Source organism: Cololabis saira, chromosome 11, assembly GCF_033807715.1.
Source record: "Cololabis saira isolate AMF1-May2022 chromosome 11, fColSai1.1, whole genome shotgun sequence".
Classification (NCBI taxonomy): domain Eukaryota; kingdom Metazoa; phylum Chordata; class Actinopteri; order Beloniformes; family Belonidae; genus Cololabis; species Cololabis saira.
In genome coordinates, this window is record NC_084597.1 from 41857983 (window position 1) to 41875004 (window position 17022).

The window sequence follows — 17022 nt, forward strand, 5'->3', positions numbered from 1 at the left end:
CTGGTGATGGACCTGACCGGCTCATACTCCTCATACCCAGACCTGGTTCTGTCACATGAAGCCTATAGCCTTCATACTCAGAGATATCCGGGACCACAACATCCTTCCTGTTTTTCATGCAACATTGCCTGTGGGCACAAAGATCAGCAACGTCTCATCCACATGCAGATTTGTGCAGATTCTTTACATTTTTTTGATGATTTTATGGACTGTAGATGATGATCTTTATCTGTGAGAGACTCTGACTCTCGAAGATGCTCTTTTTATACCCAATCGTTTCACGACCTGTTGCCAGGGAACCCTCTGTAGTTGTAAACTGTTCCCCGCAGCATTTCTCAGCCCTTTGTTGCACTGTTAACCCGAATAAGTTCACAGAACTCAAGATTTTTTGTGTAACTGGATGCATCAAAATATTTAAGTTTATTTTTTTAAATGTTTTAAGTTTCCACAACTTTAACTTTCTATTTTCCTCAACCCATAGTCCGTGGGAAATGCACTCAAAATTTGTAATATTCCTCAACTCATAATCTGTGGGAAATACACTCAAAATTTGTAATATTCCTCAGCTCAGTCAATAATGTTTGAAAAAAATGAAAGCGACACCACTGTTACAATTCAACCATTTTTTATTCAACAATGTGCCTTTTAAAAAAAGCATTGCCCAGCCCTAACAATCAGTGCAAAATCTACAATCACATTTGTTTTTTACTATTTACATTGCAAGTGTTACTTTTATTGTGTGCAAACCAATAAAAAAGAATAAAAAAATAAAAGTACAAATCTGAGGTAAGAGGCAAACAGTGCAACAGCCACAGTCACATTTGTTTTAGAGTTGTTGTAACTTTTTGAGATGTGTTGCTGAAATCAAACCAAAAATGAGCTATAATGGTTTTTTTTATGAAAAGTTAAAATATCAAATGTTTAACATTTGCTATGTTTTATGTGCTGTCTTGAATAAAATGTGAGTTTATGAGATTTGCACATCATTTGTGTTTTTATTTACCTTTGACACAGCCTCCCAACATCTTTAGAACGGGTTCTTCAGTTTTATGTTTATCCCCTCCAAGAAAACGCAATCTTTTTTTTTTTTTTTTAGACTTTCATTGATAACATAACTGTTGATTCGTTTTTGTTTTTGTTTTATGTTGTAATTCATTCATTGGCGCCCAGGCTGCGCTGTGCAGCGCTGGAATAAGTTGAAATGAGCGAACAGAAGCGGGACAGATCGAGCCCTGATTGGTTGGCCGCTGGCTGACGTCAGCACACGCGTGTTTTGATGGAGAGAGTTTGAGTTCATTGATGAGGAGGTGCAGTTGGGAATCTCTTCCACGACTTCAGCTCCAAGGTTTATGTCCTCTGCGAGGAGATCGTCACCATCATCAGCACCACCCACAAAGGACCCATGAGCCCACGAGCTTTCTTCTCCCATTGAGCAGGTAGGTTTCCGGCGGGAAGGAGAGCTCACCTGTGGGCTGACGTCTCACTTCAGCTCAGGTGGACTGAAACTTGTTGGTGTTTTACTTCGGTCAGCGGGTTCACGCGAACATGTCAGGTTTCAAAGAGCTGCTTTGACACTTTTAGTAACTCAGAGAAGTTTGAAAAACATGTTTTCTGAGGTTTGCTTGTTAGAAACGAATAGTCTTAAGCCTGAATTATGGTACTGCGTTAAATCGACGCAGAGCCTACGCCGTAGGGTACCCGGCGACGCACACCGTACGGTGTGCATCGCCGCGTAGCCTCTGCGTTGGTGTAACGCGGAACCATAAATCAGCCTTAAGAAGGGAGGGAGAGCAGATGACGTCCGGAGGACAGTGAAACTTTATTGTGAGGTTGTCGTGCACGGAGATGTGCGTCTTCTGCTTTGACGGCCACTGAACTCTCATACTTTAGATACCCGTGAAACATTTTATATAGAAAAATAATCTTTTCCCCCTGAAATGATTATTCGAGGACACTGCATCCCTCCGAGACTCACCGTGAGAAAGTGTGACCGCGACACTCCCAGCGGGAGCGCGCGTGCTCTTCAGCAGCTGCGCGCTCTCGCTGCGCTTTTGTTCGCGCTGTAAACCTCACAAATGGAATTACATGAAGGTCTTAATGTTGTTAATTTGTTAATTAAGTTATTTTACCCACGTGGATGTTTCAAACGGACTCCTGTGTGCCGGATGCCGTCTGCGTCATTTTTAAACATTATGTTAAACACCAAATGTATCTGAGTTGCAAATTTAGGTTACAATTGTCAAGTAACCAATAATAACAACGTGTCACAATGTATTATTACACGTTCACATTATGAAATAAAAAACTAAATAATGTAATTAAATGAAATTATCCGAGGAATTCCAGTACACCTGATAAATATAGCTGCAGCTCATAAATATACAAAAGAGTGCAAACATTAGTAGCCCTCTGGAACCTATATGCTTTTGAGAAAATATATATAGCCTATATATATATATATATATATATATATATATATATATATATATATATATATATATATATATATATAAAATCCCCATGCATTAGTGTGTCCTCAATGTGCTGCAACAAATGCCGCTTTAATAGTACTTTGCTTATGTCTTTCCCTCTTGGCATTGCTCCAGACCAGGAAATTGCCAAATAATCTGCTTTTGTAGGTCTTGAAGGCGTTTATAGAGGTCTGCACACCTGCTGGGGATCAGTCCATCAAGGTCTGATGATTTTAGCTCCTGGCTGCAGCATACCGCTGAAACCCTGCAGGAATAAGAAAGTAAACATCCTAACTCTAAATATATATTAAGTATACTTAAATATACTAATTATTTAGCATATATACTGTAAATATGTTTATTATATACTAAATATCAATTTAATATTGCTCAGTTGATTTTTTAATTGATTTTTTGGCTTTTTTGTGTTTATCAAATAATCACAAAAAAGTTTATGTGAGTTGATATTTATGTGACACCGAGACCTACTACTATCAGATGATTTGGTTGTTTTTATATAAAAACACAATATTTAAGGAGTTATAGCTTTTGCACGTGATTATAGAATATCATGAACGCTCGTTTTCAACAAAACTTTTGATTTACATGTCTGACGAATGTTCCCGTTTTGCGAAGCTGTCGGCTTATTCATCAATGGACCCATGTATGGATACTGACTTACAGATTGTAAAGTCCCTAATAATTAATACTCTGAAAAATGTTTTCGTGGTGAAACAAACATAGACTTGTTATTTCTATAATTTAGCAAATGAGCTGATAGATGATGGCTGTAACTCTACATGACGGTCACCAGGATAAAGAAAAACAAGGCACAGCTTTGTGTCCCTGGTGTACCGTGATCTGACCGTGTATTTTGAACCATATTTGATGAATGAATTTGTGTATTTATACTTAGCTGACCTTATCTGCTGCATCTGCAGCAGCAACTTTAAATGAGACACATTATGCTCCTTTTTCCGCAGGTTTCCACAGTTTAGTGGGCTCTCAATGAAACCTCTGTTACATGTTTTGTTCAAAGGGCCTCAGAGATAGAAGAGTATATAAGAGTATATACATACATAGTGGAAAAGCTCCCTTTTCAACCACGTCTTCACAGCTCTGCTTGCAGGGGCGGAGTTAGGCTCTGGACTCCACCTGTCTTGCAGCGTGTGCCGTGTTGCAGATCTGTCTCACAGCTTTGTGCTTTCATACCAGTCAGAGGCTAAAGTCGGCAGCTGTTGTTGCTGATGACTGATGTTTACAGGTGGGTTTTCATCATGGCAGAACACGTGTTCACTCGTGAAAAATGGATGCACCGTTCCCAGCTGTTAGTTAGGACATTATTTGCATCATCAGCAGACTTTTTTGCAAACTTAAGAGAACTGTGTCTCCGCTGGTGAGTATCTAATAACACAGGAAAGAGTTTCAGTTCTGGGTGCATATGGAGATACAGTAGGGGCCGGATAATTCTTTCAGATCTGTGATGTCACAGAACGCTGCAAATGTGAACGGTTCATTAGATGATACAGCTCCGTTTCTTTTAAGTGAGGCAACAAAATATTATTGTCAAGTGCCTACAGTAATTTCTGTTCTTTCCTTTCATAAGATTCTCTCTTTCAGAGTTGCAGCAGATAATTGTGCTGCACAAATTTCAGTTAGATGCAGTTTGTGGCCGCAGCATACCATGAATACCCTGTATTATGTGTATTATGTGAACTGTTGAGTTGTGGAGAAGTTGGACTTTGGCAAACAAGTGTGACGTTGTGTTGACGCGCTGTTGTTGTTGTGGGTTTGTGGCCGTCGAGTGGGGGTATTTTGGAAATCTCAGTTTGATCCGATCATGACTGCAGTGGTTTTATTTTCTGTGGTTCCACCTATTGCAGCCTATGACTTTAATCGTCCCTGGAAGGACTAGGTGACAGTCTGGGTGCCAGATAACACCTCAGCTCTTGATTTAAAGGGACAAACACATCTTTACCATCACAGATTTAATACAGATGATTGATTCATGTTGTTTTATTCAACGATATTCTAAAAAAGATGTAATGTTTGAGTGTGTCACTTTAACAGATTGTTCAATTGAACAATAGTCCTGCAGAACTTGAATAAGTTGCAGGTTTTTCTACGTTTTTCTCTTTGCATCGGTGTACTTAACTGATTTATGACATCTTAATTGTGCGTGCATTTTTAATTACCACCGAGAGGCATCGCAGGTCCTTCCTCCCCGCTGCTATCAGACTATATAACCACGCCTGCTCTCAGTAGCCAACAGACAATAATACGTGCAATAACTTAAGATGTGCAATATCTGCCAATCTACCTCACACTCCACCTGCTTTTTCTTTTCTGCACTGTTTATCTGTATATATTGTTCATATCCTGTTTATACATATTTTATACATATTTTATACGTATCTTTTGTATTTTTTATATATTTTTTATTTCTGACTTTTCAGTCCTTTTACCCCTCCCCTATATGTGTGTGCTGCAACAAATAAGTTTCCCCACTGAGGGAGAAAATAAAGGATATTCTATTCTATTCTATTCTATTCTAATTCTGTTTTGTACCAGAGTCCCGCTTTGCCAGGTCTCCCTTAAAGAAGAGATTTGATCTCAAGGGATTTTCTGGAAATATAAAGGTTTAACAAAGTCAGTCTATAGTCAGCTAGTGGATTGAGATATATCTGATTTGCTTTTTAACTAACTTCTCCTTAACCACGGGAGGCTTTTTAAGAACCACAAGCTGAATCACTAGTGCGTTCAGACGTTGCCAAGAATGTAGTATGCAGTACTCAGTAGGCAGTACTCGAGTTGTAAAAAAAAAATCAGGGGGGGTGGTGGATTTGATCATATGGGGACAGATAATTTGTGCTGATTACAAATAATATAATATATTACAAATAATAGCAGTGACCAAAACAGCTGCAGAAATACTGCAGGAATGACATAGCAGCAATTAAATGCAGCCTTCTGTAAGCTTTAAATATGCACTGGGCTTACATCAAATACATCAAAACACAACAATAAAAAACACTTTTCTGAACTTATCAATATGACTCTGTCCTTCACAGGATAAGTCAAATGGATCACTGCAAAAACTCAAAATCTTAACAAGAATATTTGTCTTATTTCTAGTTAAAATGTCTCATTTTAGTAAAAAAATCTCATTACACTTAAAACAAGACTCATCACTGGAAAAAACAACAATTTTCACCTGTTTCAAGTAAATTTTCACTTAAAATAAGTAGAAAATCTGCCAGTGGAACAAGATTTTTTTGCTTCTAATGAGAAGATAAATCTTGTCCTACTGGCAGATTTTCCTACTTATTTCAAGTGAAAATTGACTTGAAACAGGAGAAAATGGTCAAATAAATTATTTTTCTGGTGATGACTCTAAATGTTGAAAACTGTGGCATCATGGGGTTGGGATTTCACATCTTGGGTTGGGATTTCACATCTGGGGTTGCTTGATCCTCGCTGTGGTCTCCTCTTCTTCATGGCTTATTTGTGCTCTTTGGTTTTAAGACCTGTGCATTAAAGGAGGCGGCTGCAGCACTGTGCTCTGAAAACCGTCTGTTTTTATATCTACATTTGCATTAAGTTTACAGAATTAAAAACTCCTTTATGAGACCAAACTCCTCAAAGCTCGGGGACTTCCTGGACCTGAAGATGTCGTGTCCCACATCCTGCCCGGCTGCTGACAGCTCAACGGTGTGGCGGGAATCAGCTGAAATGTGCCAGTCAAACGTGTCTTTGTTTGGGCGTCCTGCAAAATTAGCTGGACGTCTGTAAACCTTCTGTCTTTGAATGTTTACACCCCTGTTCTGAGGACGCTGTGTCGGAGTCAGAGTGAGTTTTATTCTACAAGCAGTTGTCGGGCTTTCCCAGTATCCATCAGTCAGCTGCAGACTTCCTCAGTCAGCTTCAGCTGTTGTTTTGTCAGGCCAACAGGTGCTGATGGGAAAGTGCTCCCTGCGCCCATTTCTGACTTCAACAACACTTCAAAGTGGGAAAAAAGGGGGAAAAATACAATTCACACGTTAAGAATAAGAGAATTCAAAGTTCTGATTAAGGATTATAACTGAATAATTGATTCATGTTTAATTGGTTCTTGCTTTTGTTTGGCGTTGACTTTGAAACATGTAATTCTGGATAGTTCAGTTGTAGTTTTAGTTTGGGCCATGTGTATCTGAATCTGTTTCGTCCTCTCCTGCTTCACGGGGGTGGGCATCGATGCCGAGCATCTTCACTGTGGTCTCATCTGTCCATCTGACATCGTTCCAGAAGTCTGCTGAGTCGTGCTTCCATGTCTTTTTAAAAAGGACATTTCTTCAGATGACCTTTCCAAACAAACCGTACTTGTTACAGTCATGCGCTTCAACATTGAGCATGCTCAGTAGGGCCCAAACACGCCCATAAAGTTTTGCGGATCAGATCAGGATCTGACGGTAATTCATGTTCTGTGTTTTGCTACACACACCTACAGGTCAGCTGTTAAACACACACATTCTAGATTTATATGTTTATATGGTGGAATTGTTTGTAATAAAGCAGCCCCTTACTGTATGGATGAATCCTGAACTCCGTCCTGTTATTTTTATTTTTAAATCCGAGATAAGTCCACAACCCCACTTGATCTGACTGTCTACAGTCATGTCTAACTGTAGATTTCACCCTTAATATCATTCAGTATCACACAGGCTTGAATGATATTGAAGAGAGAGAGAGAAACAGAGACAAAGGGGGAGTGAGGAGTCGTTTACGCGCAGTTAATACACGCTTCGAAAAGACGGTATTTGCTCCACTATTTTTGCGTGTGGCAAATAGCGCTAGCCTTTGTGAATTAGACGGTTTTTGCAATGAGGCTTATTTGCATAGAAAGGGGGCAATTTTGCGCCGAATGTATGAAAATTTACATGCATGCAAATGGCACAGGCACACCATGACACTATTTGCTTGGCAGCGCAGTTTGTGGAGCAATTCGCCCTTTGCGGGTGCTTTGTGAATTAGACGCTCTCTTTTTGTCTCATTTGCACCGGTTTAGCGGCCGCAAAAGCCGCGCAATCCTTTTGTGGATTTGGCCCTAAGTTATTTATCAGGATGACAACTTAAAAACGTATTATTATATCATTATTCAACATTTAATCATACTATTACTACTCCGACAGGTTGTTAAAGGAAAAATGTTAAAAAGTTTTGCTCTCATATTAAAAGAGACATTTTTCAGAAATATTTTTATGTCCTTGCAATTATTTGTTGTGCGTATTTTGTACATTGGTGACACAAAAGGAAGGTGAGAAAAAGAAAGTACAGGGTAAACCAAAGAGACATGTATCAAAAAAACATAATTAATGTTCATTTTTTCAATTAAAGGTTTGTAAAGAATAACTTTACTCTTTTGGTGCTAGTACGTACGGGTCAGGGGACCCGGCTGATCTTAGACACAAGTAGGGGGGGAACAAGGAAAAAAGGTTGGGAACCACTGCCCTAAAGTACGTTCAGCAGTCTCACGTAAACATGAATCATGTGACCTTATCCCGTCTGAACCATTTGGACCAGAAACATTTTGATGAAGTTGGAAAAAAAAAGATTAAAAAATAGATGGACCGACGAGTCGGTTCAGGTCTTGTTGGCGTATAAACGCATGTAGAGGTCCGGTGGGGGCTTTCTTCTACGACAGCGGTGCATGTTTTAAAAAGCCCAACAAAAACAGTGGCACCCCTTGTTTACCGTATTTTCCGCATTATAAGGCGCACCTTCAATGAATGACACATTTTAAAACTGTTCCACATATAAGGCGCACTGCATTATTGGAGGAGCCTCATGCTCCTTTAAAGCAGCACAATGTAACTTTCAGCTTTTGTTGAGTTTGGCGGCTCCTTTGGACAAAAGCGGTAGTGCTTTACCAGTATTGTGGCAGGGTTCCTACCATGCTCCTCAAAGTTACATAGTGCCAGTGAAGGAGATACAGACCCCTCAGACCATGACAGAGGTTCATTAAACCTGTTGTAAGTTGATGTTCCATCACAATGATGATGATGAAATATGAGATTAAGGTGGAAAAGTTACATTGTGCTGCTTTAAAGGAGCTTGAGGCCGGATTGTGGCAGGATTTATGAAAAAAATCTGTATACATTTTAAGTTTTCTAGTAATAATGTCAGATGAAGCGTTCCAAACCCAAAAGAATGAGCCCTCTAGTGTATCTCTCCTTTGCCTTGAACAGGCTGTGTGCTGCAAAATGTGCTGCAATTCGGTCCCGAATTTCCCGCGCTGGGCTGCGGATGTGACGTCACATGCACGTTCTCCCCGTTCTCCCGTGCCGGCTTCACTGTTGGCTGCAGTACCCCCGACGGCCGTCGTGGTGAAGGGTGGCGCTAGAGAGTCTCATTTCTTAAAAGGAGCCTCAAGCTCCTTTTAAGATTTAAAAAAAAAACAAATAAAAGAAAGAAAAAAACAAAAAAAAAGGAAAGAAGGGGGGGGGGGTGTATTATTAAATTGCAAAAATAATAATGAGGGACATTATGAGGGAAAGCCGCCGCCTCACTCTAAGAATAATATTCTAGTTGTCATTCAGTGGTGTTTGTAAATTCTCATAATACTCCAAAAAGGGAGCCCAAATTTTCCTAAAATTTTGTGAGGAACCTTTAAGGGTGTATCTCATTTTCTCCAGCTTCAAAAAATGCATAACATCTCTAATCCACCTGGTGAAATTAGGTGGAGCGTGTTCTTTCCAGGAAAGAAGGATGAGACGTCTGGCAATCAAGGAGGAAAACGCTATAATTACCTGAGCTTTGCCAGCTTTGTGTTTACAATTAGTTTGGCCACCGTCAATATTTTCTTGTATTTTACCTGTTTTATATTCTAACGTCACACTTAAAAGTAACTCCACTTCTCTGTCACTCCAAACCAAAGACTCTGGTTCATCTTGGAAGTAACTGGAAGTTACTCGTGTCATTTGTTGATGTTTTTTTCCAGGATTCTGATTGGCTAGCATGACTTTATCTTCTCGTTACACTGCCCCCTGTAGGTTTGGCTGCTCATAGCACCTTAACAGATATTTATGCAGGTTCGTGTAAATGATGGATTCAAAACGTAGAGGGGGAAATATCTGTTTTTGTAAATACCCGGCTCTGTGGAAACGTGACCTCAGATCCTTTAGAAGCAGTTCATGGGTACTTAGCATTGCTCAAATCTTTTTTTACTTCATTTTTATTTATTATTTATTAATGGAAAGGTGTTATTGTGTTATTGTTCATCTGAGGTTGTATCTGCCTCACACTGAAACCCACTACAATAAGAGGATTTTTATAATGCTTTCTCTCCCTCTCTCTCTCCCAGGATTGAGGGTAATAACTTTTGCACATGACTAGTGTTTATGAGCTGTTAACCAAGTTCTGAGAACATGTCATGTTATTTCGCAGGAATTAGCCTCTCATACTTCCTGCACTTCAGAAAACAGTCCTGGACACCACGTATCCACAAGTGGGTCCGTGGTCTGAGTGCAGCCTCTGTGTTTCTGGATGGACTTCAAACAGCAGGTCTCAGATCCCAGCAGCCCTTTTGTGAGCTGACAGAGCGGCGACAGAGCTTTCTTGCTCGTTTCCATCAGGGCGGCCCCTGGATCCCTTTCACACTGGGAGGACAGTGCTTGTTTGTGCAGCGCTACAGTTGTCCTCAGCTCTGCGGCTGCAGCTGTGGCCTCTCTTAGCACGGTGAAACTGGAGAGGGCGGCCCATAAAGCGTCTGCAGACGTGCTGTCAGGAGCCACCCACTACTGCAGACACCGCTGCAGCCGTCCACATGCAGCCCACATGAAAACCCGGCAGACACGGGTGCCACTTGTTGGCCTCAGGAGATGTGGTCCTGCTCGTTATCACGGGAGGATTGAGCCAACAGCTGGACTAGATGATATGAAACCGTCTCTACTGTCAGCTGTTTCTGTGCCATTAGGAAAGAACAAACACTATTAGTCTGGGCGCGCTGACCAATCTTACTCCTCTGGAGATTCAGTTTTACTTTTGTTCTGTGGATTAGATCACTTAGAGTAAATCCTCCCCAACTGAGGCTAAAGCTGATGTTTAATGAGAGGTTGCAGAAGTGATAACGCAAAGATAACTGCTTTAGATTAGAGACACCACCAGGATGAAAGTTAGTCTCACTTGGACGCCGCATAGAACCGCGAACATGATGAAGATGATCCTTACGCGTAACCAAGGTGTCAAGTAACCAAGTACAAATACTTCGTTACCTTACTTAAGTAGAAATTTTGGTTATCTATACTTCACTGGAGTAATTATTTTTCAGACGACTTTTTACTTTTACTCCTTACATTTTCACGCAATTATCTGTACTTTTTACTCCTTACATTTTAAAAACAGCCTCGTTACTCTATTTCATTTGGGCCTTTAATAAAAACTATCCAGTTAAATTGCTCCATCCGGATAGAGTGAATTTGGTTGTGGTTGTTTCAGATGTTCTTGTCCAGTTTTGTTCTTACATCCGTTCCCTCAGATTCCTGCAACTAAACTTGGATGTACATTCCAATAAAGGTTAGGATAAATGATAACATGAACATGAAGTTTGACTTTTTGCACCATTACAATACTTATAGGCAACTAGTCATCATATCTGCTGCTCTCTGAAACACATGTTAATGCTCAATAGTCACATATATGCTTCTTTAATATATTTGCATTATACTAACATGCATTCATTTTCAATGGCTTTTGTCCTTAATGGCTTTTTTCCCCCTTACATTACTTTTACTTTTATAGTTTAAGTAGTTTTGAAACCAGTACTTTTATACTTTTACTTGAGTAAAAAACTTGAGTTGATACTTCAACTTGTACAGGAGTATTTTTAAACTCTAGTATCTATACTTCTACCTGAGTAATGAATGTGAATACTGAAGACACCTCTGCGCGTAACATCCTTCTGGCTCCCCGGCATCCTTCTACTTTTATAACTTCATCACACCCTTTGGTGAACACGGAAGAAATACCATGGCTACGTATCCGAGACCAGAACCAGTATGGTGCGAACTGAGTCTGTAAATTGTAACCAAAAGTAAAAGTCCTGAGGTCCTGGGTCCAGATAAAGATACAGGAAACTGGAGTAGAAGGTTTCAGCTCTGGATTCTGGAACTCAGAGTCCTGTTGCCTGGATTCAAGCTTTTGAGGACTACATTCACCAACTTATCATCAAATGATTCAAATAAATGTCATTTTATTAGTATGACTCTAAATCACAGCCTCAGAACATCTTGACACAGAAAGTATCAAAGATTCAGTACAATTCCTGTTAAATGTGGTTCAGCACATTCAGTCAACTATATTCTGATTGAGTCCATTTTGTCTTAATTTTGTTTATGTAATACTAATTCACCAAGAAAATAAACACTTTAAAGGGAAAGTGTGGTGACCGGTTTACTGGTCACCACACCAGAGAGCCAGAGAGCTGAAAGATTTACAGTAGATTCCCATAAACTTCCTAGAAGCTCTCCATGGGAAGCTACGTCGAGGAATTTAGGAAACATCCAACTATGGATGCTTTCATGGGACTTAATGAGACCGGGAGAGGAATGGGGCTCTCATAAAGTGGGTGTGGTACTCCAAACCAGTTCCACCGGTGTAGAACGCAGTGGACCAACCACAACAGGCCGGGGGCGGGGTTTATGTGGCCACTCAGACAGGAACGTTTAAAGAGTCAGTATTTAAAACAACCAACACGGCTTCAGAGTTGATAATACGTTGTGAGGGGAGGTTTACAGGACCCAAACGCGCCGATGCAGGAGTACAAAACAGCAAAAAATAAATACGAGAATGAAAAACCCTTGAAACCAGGAACAACCATAAGCAGGGAGGACGGGAAAGACCAGACAATATATGGGTCAATGACGTTTAAATGGATAAAAAAATACCATATATACAGTATATGACCTACCTGTCCCACATATGGACCCACTTGAATTAAAAAAAAATACCAGTTATTTGGGATTTTGTTGTTGTTTTAAGCGTCAAAATGTCATGTGGTGCAACCGTCCGACCAAGATGTTTTTTAATCAATATTCTGCCCTATCTGGCACGATTTCCGAAGTGTCTTGTAGTGTGTAAGATTGCAAAACATTTGTATTTATATTTCCATCATAATATACAAACAAAGTTTGACCGATGACGTCCATTTTATGAAATATCATGAGGCGCGGCCATTAAAAAAAAAACAATTTTTGTATAATAGTGAAAACTATTATACTAAAAAAAAAAGATGTCAAGATGTTATGGAAATTAATTTATTTTAATATGAATCATGGTTGCACCACATGACTTTTTAAGGCTAGTGCCAATTCATCTTGACAAAAAACTCTGAAATCACTTAATTTAAATTTTTTTATATTAATTTATGTGTACACAACATTATTAATGTTTGAACTACTGCAACAGATATTCTTTTTTTATTATTTTAAAGTTGACCTGTTGAAAATCCTTATTCGTCATTGACCCATATACAGACAGGGGCTGACGAGACACAGACGCACACAATCAGGGTGGATGGGGGCCAGGGAAGTCAAATCCAAACTAAACTCAAGGAAACAGACTTTCAAATTAAAGAAAGCAAGTCAAACACAAGCTCAAAACTAATCAACAAGGAAAAAGTCAACAAATGAAACTCACAACCCCCCAGAAAACCCACACAATAACATCATATTAACTATAGCTAATAATAACACCCTGGACTGACAAAACCACAGTCTAACTCCACCCTGAATCCCTTCAGCTGTCTTTTGTTGGTACCGGTCTGCCTGTCACATGCTTTGTTTGTCCGATTTGGTGTATGCCTGTCCTGCAGTGCCCGTTTGTACCGCCCTCTGGGAACCTGGAAACCTGGAAATCAAAGCCCAGTCCACAGGAACCAGACTGATTCTCTATTGAAGAGGAAAACAGTTTGGATTTCTGGCCAGGTTACCTCTGTGCAGCACTCATTTAGCAAACTTCACCCTGGACGGGCACCGACTGCAGTTTTCTTTTCCACTTCTGACCTTCTTTAAGGACTGATAGCAGAGGCTGCAGGTTTTCTTAACTGCACTTTTAGCCTGTTAGCCTTTGTCAGCTTCACTGAGCATGCTCAGCAGCAGAAACAGCTGTCTGATCCTGAGATCCTCCGGGTTTGAGCTTGTTCTGGATGAAGCACTTATGTTTACAATCCTGTTTTCATCTCTAATTAAAATCAGTAAACTACAAGATACAGTATGTTATTAAAATATGTTACTTATTATACTTTTTTTCGTCCTGTTTTTGTTATTCAGACACCAGCAGTCAGAGAAAAAAACTTAGGTACTTAAAGTTTTCTTTGACACAAGACATAAAATCTCGATTCTCATTTTACCTTTAGCTTTATTTCCATCTTTTATTTTCTCCTAAATCTTGCTTAGAGACATAGATGACTAAGGAGAGTTAATAGTCATGATTAAGATTTGAGAGGGATATTTTGATAAGCTCATTTCAGCCTTTCTAATGGAAGAAAATAAGCAATAGATAAGTTATTATGGAGATATTCAGTATAATAAAATAATCAATATTTACAAATAAGCCCGTTATTATATTGGCAGCACTATAAATCTGGTGAAAAATGTTACTTCAGTAATTACCACTTAATGCATTTCCTTTTTAATTTAATATCAGTTTAACAGTATATTTTTGATATATCCAGAGAAGAAGTTTGACAGTTTTTGGTCAGTAATTGTCACAGTTGTGAGACAGAAGTATAAAAAACAAAACATTTTGTTTACTAAGACGAATTACTATACAAAAGTCTTCATATAGTAGATTTAATAATGAAACACATGTGTTTGGCTTCAGGCGTAATTCGGGTTTCGAATGGTTTCATGTAAATCCCTAAACGCCCTACAATGATCTGACCTCTGCAGTGAGATACATGATTGGAGTTAAAACAAGAGCGTAACTAGAGATCTTTGGCTTCTCACACTGAGATTTTGTATCTCATCACTAGAAAAAAGGAAAATAGAAACAGAAGAAATAACCCATAATCTCAGTTTGGCCTCACACTGATCTCATTGTTGACTAGAAGAAGTAAAAGAAACATTTTTACGATCTCTTTTCTCATTTTCTCGTCCTCTGGGCAAGAATGTGAGTGTGGAAGGAGCTTGATTGTGTTTCAAGCTGCAAACACTGAAACCAACTGGTTGGTTGATCTTCGGGACGTAGAATAAACAATGCTGATCTTTTGAGCTGAAGGTTAAAGACGCATTCTGGCCTCAAGCAGGACTCACACAAACTTTATTTAAAGGGGTATGATGAAGGAGCTTTGTGTGCATTTACCTTCATGTATTACCGAGAGTGCAATGATCAGACTGGCTCAGTGTTGGGAAAGAAACCTCCTCCTTGTCATTAGCAGGAGCTTTGAAATGCCTAAATAGCAGCAGAGCCATCAATCTCCTGCTGAAGTTCTGTCATTGTGACAAACAAAATACCACAGCTGTGTGAAGGACAGCTGAGGATCTGCATGTCTGTGGTTCCATACCGTAAAGATAGATCTACTCATTATATGACTCAGATTAGTTTCAATCAAACATTTACATTGTTGGCCTGAAAGCAACCCCCTTTGGAAGTCTGAAGGTTTGAGGTGTAAGTGTGTGTGACTTCCACTGTGTGTTTAGTGGTGGAGCTGCTCACCCAGCATGTCTGCACGCCTTCACGTGACCAGTATAAGATGAAGTTGTTTCAGTTGGTATCAAATAAACAGCTCATAAGACAAAAAGAATGGACTTTGATGCTGCTGCTGCAGCTATTTAGGTTGCAGAGGTAGCAGACAGGCCTGGCGGGACTTATGCAGGGAGGGAGGGAGGGAGGGATGTGTGCAGACCAACAAGCTGGCAGCATGTGTACATGATCACTGCATGGAGGGCTGTTCATTTCCTGGTTGCAAATTAGCTTCTAAAATCCTAAGGAAGCTGGAAGGGCGTACTTAGTATTGCACACATTTTTTATTTATTAACTTTTTAAATTTTTGGCTTCATTTTTGTTAAATAAATGATGGCAAATTGAGAGAAGTTATAAATAATGTTTTATCTGAGTTTGCTAAATAGCAAGATTGAAGGTTTTTATCATGATTTAGTTTAGTTTACCGTAGTTTAGTTTATTGGTCCTTTCAATTCCCACAAACCCAAAGCACAGGTGTAATTAGGTAATTCAGTATATATATATATATACCAGAATATATATAATTAATTATATATATATATATATATATATATATACCAGAATATATATAATTAATTATATATATTCTTTGTTTAACACTGAATGTTAAACAAGGTGTAGACTGAAGGTGTAGACTGAAGCTTATGACGCCTACCCTTTTCACAACAAAATTAGCTTTTATAAACTAGTGCAATGTCATTAATAAATATCATTCCATACAGTATTTGTGACGATAAAAAAAATACCAATTCAACTCCACCTTTTTAACTATGAATCTATCTCGCTCTCAGATCCGCCATGTTTGTCATCAACGGGAATTTATCTTTCTTTCTTTCTTTCTTTCTTTCTTTCTTTCTTTCTTTCTTTCTTTCTTTCTTTCTTTCTTTCTTTCTTTCTTTCTTTCTTTCTTTCTTTCTTTCTTTCTTTCTTTCTTTCTTTCTTTCTTTCTTTCTTTCTTTCTTTCTTTCTTTCTTTCCTTCCTTCCTTCTTTTTTCCCTTCCTTCCTCCTTTCCTCCTGCTCTTTCCTTCCTTCTTCCCTTCCTCTTTTCTCCCTTCCTTCCTTCTTTCCTTGTTTTCTCCCTTCCTTCCTTACTTACTTACTTCCTTCCTTCCTTCCTTCCTTCCTTCCTTCCTTCCTTCCTTCCTTCCTTCCTTCCTTCCTTCCTTCCTTCCTTCCTTCCTTCTTTTTTCCCCTTCCTTCCTTCTTTCCTCCTGCTCTCTCCTTCGTTCTTCCCTTCCTCTTTTCTCCCTTCCTTCCTTCTTTCCTTGTTTTCTCCCTTCCTTCCTTCCTTCCTTCCTTCCTTCCTTCCTTCCTTCCTTCCTTCCTTCCTTCCTTCCTTCCTTCCTTCCTTCCTTCCTTCCTTCCTTCCTTCCTTCCTTCCTTCCTTCCTTCCTTCCTTCCTTCCTTCCTTCCTTCCTTCAAAATTCAGTTTTACACAAAAACATCATCAATGGGAATTTATCGTTTTTACCACGACATGACAAATTCTTATCGTGAGGAATTTTTTGACGGTATATCGTGAACGGTAAAATATCGCCCATTCCTAATACATACACACACACACACACACACACACACACACACACACACACACACACACACACACACACACACACACACACACACACACACACACACACACACACACACACACACACACACATATGCATGTATACATACATACATACATACATACATACATACATACATACATACATACACACACACACATGTCCATAGGTACATGCCTATGTGTATTATCCCTTTGTTTTATATGTATTAATCATTTTGTATTTATAGTTGCTTTTGAATTGTAGTAACGTGCTACATATT

General features: G+C 39.3%; 1 protein-coding gene across 3 annotated transcripts in view; it reads left to right on the plus strand.

The window, feature by feature from the left end:
- The first annotated feature begins 1316 nt into the window (after positions 1-1316).
- The window catches only part of megf10 (multiple EGF-like-domains 10), a 110122-nt gene continuing 94416 nt past the window's right edge, over positions 1317-17022 (plus strand). For all 3 annotated transcript variants that reach the window (XM_061734550.1, XM_061734552.1, XM_061734551.1), the window contains exon 1: positions 1317-1436. The gene's annotated coding sequence lies outside the window, so the exon portion shown is untranslated. The remainder of the gene's footprint in view (positions 1437-17022) is intronic.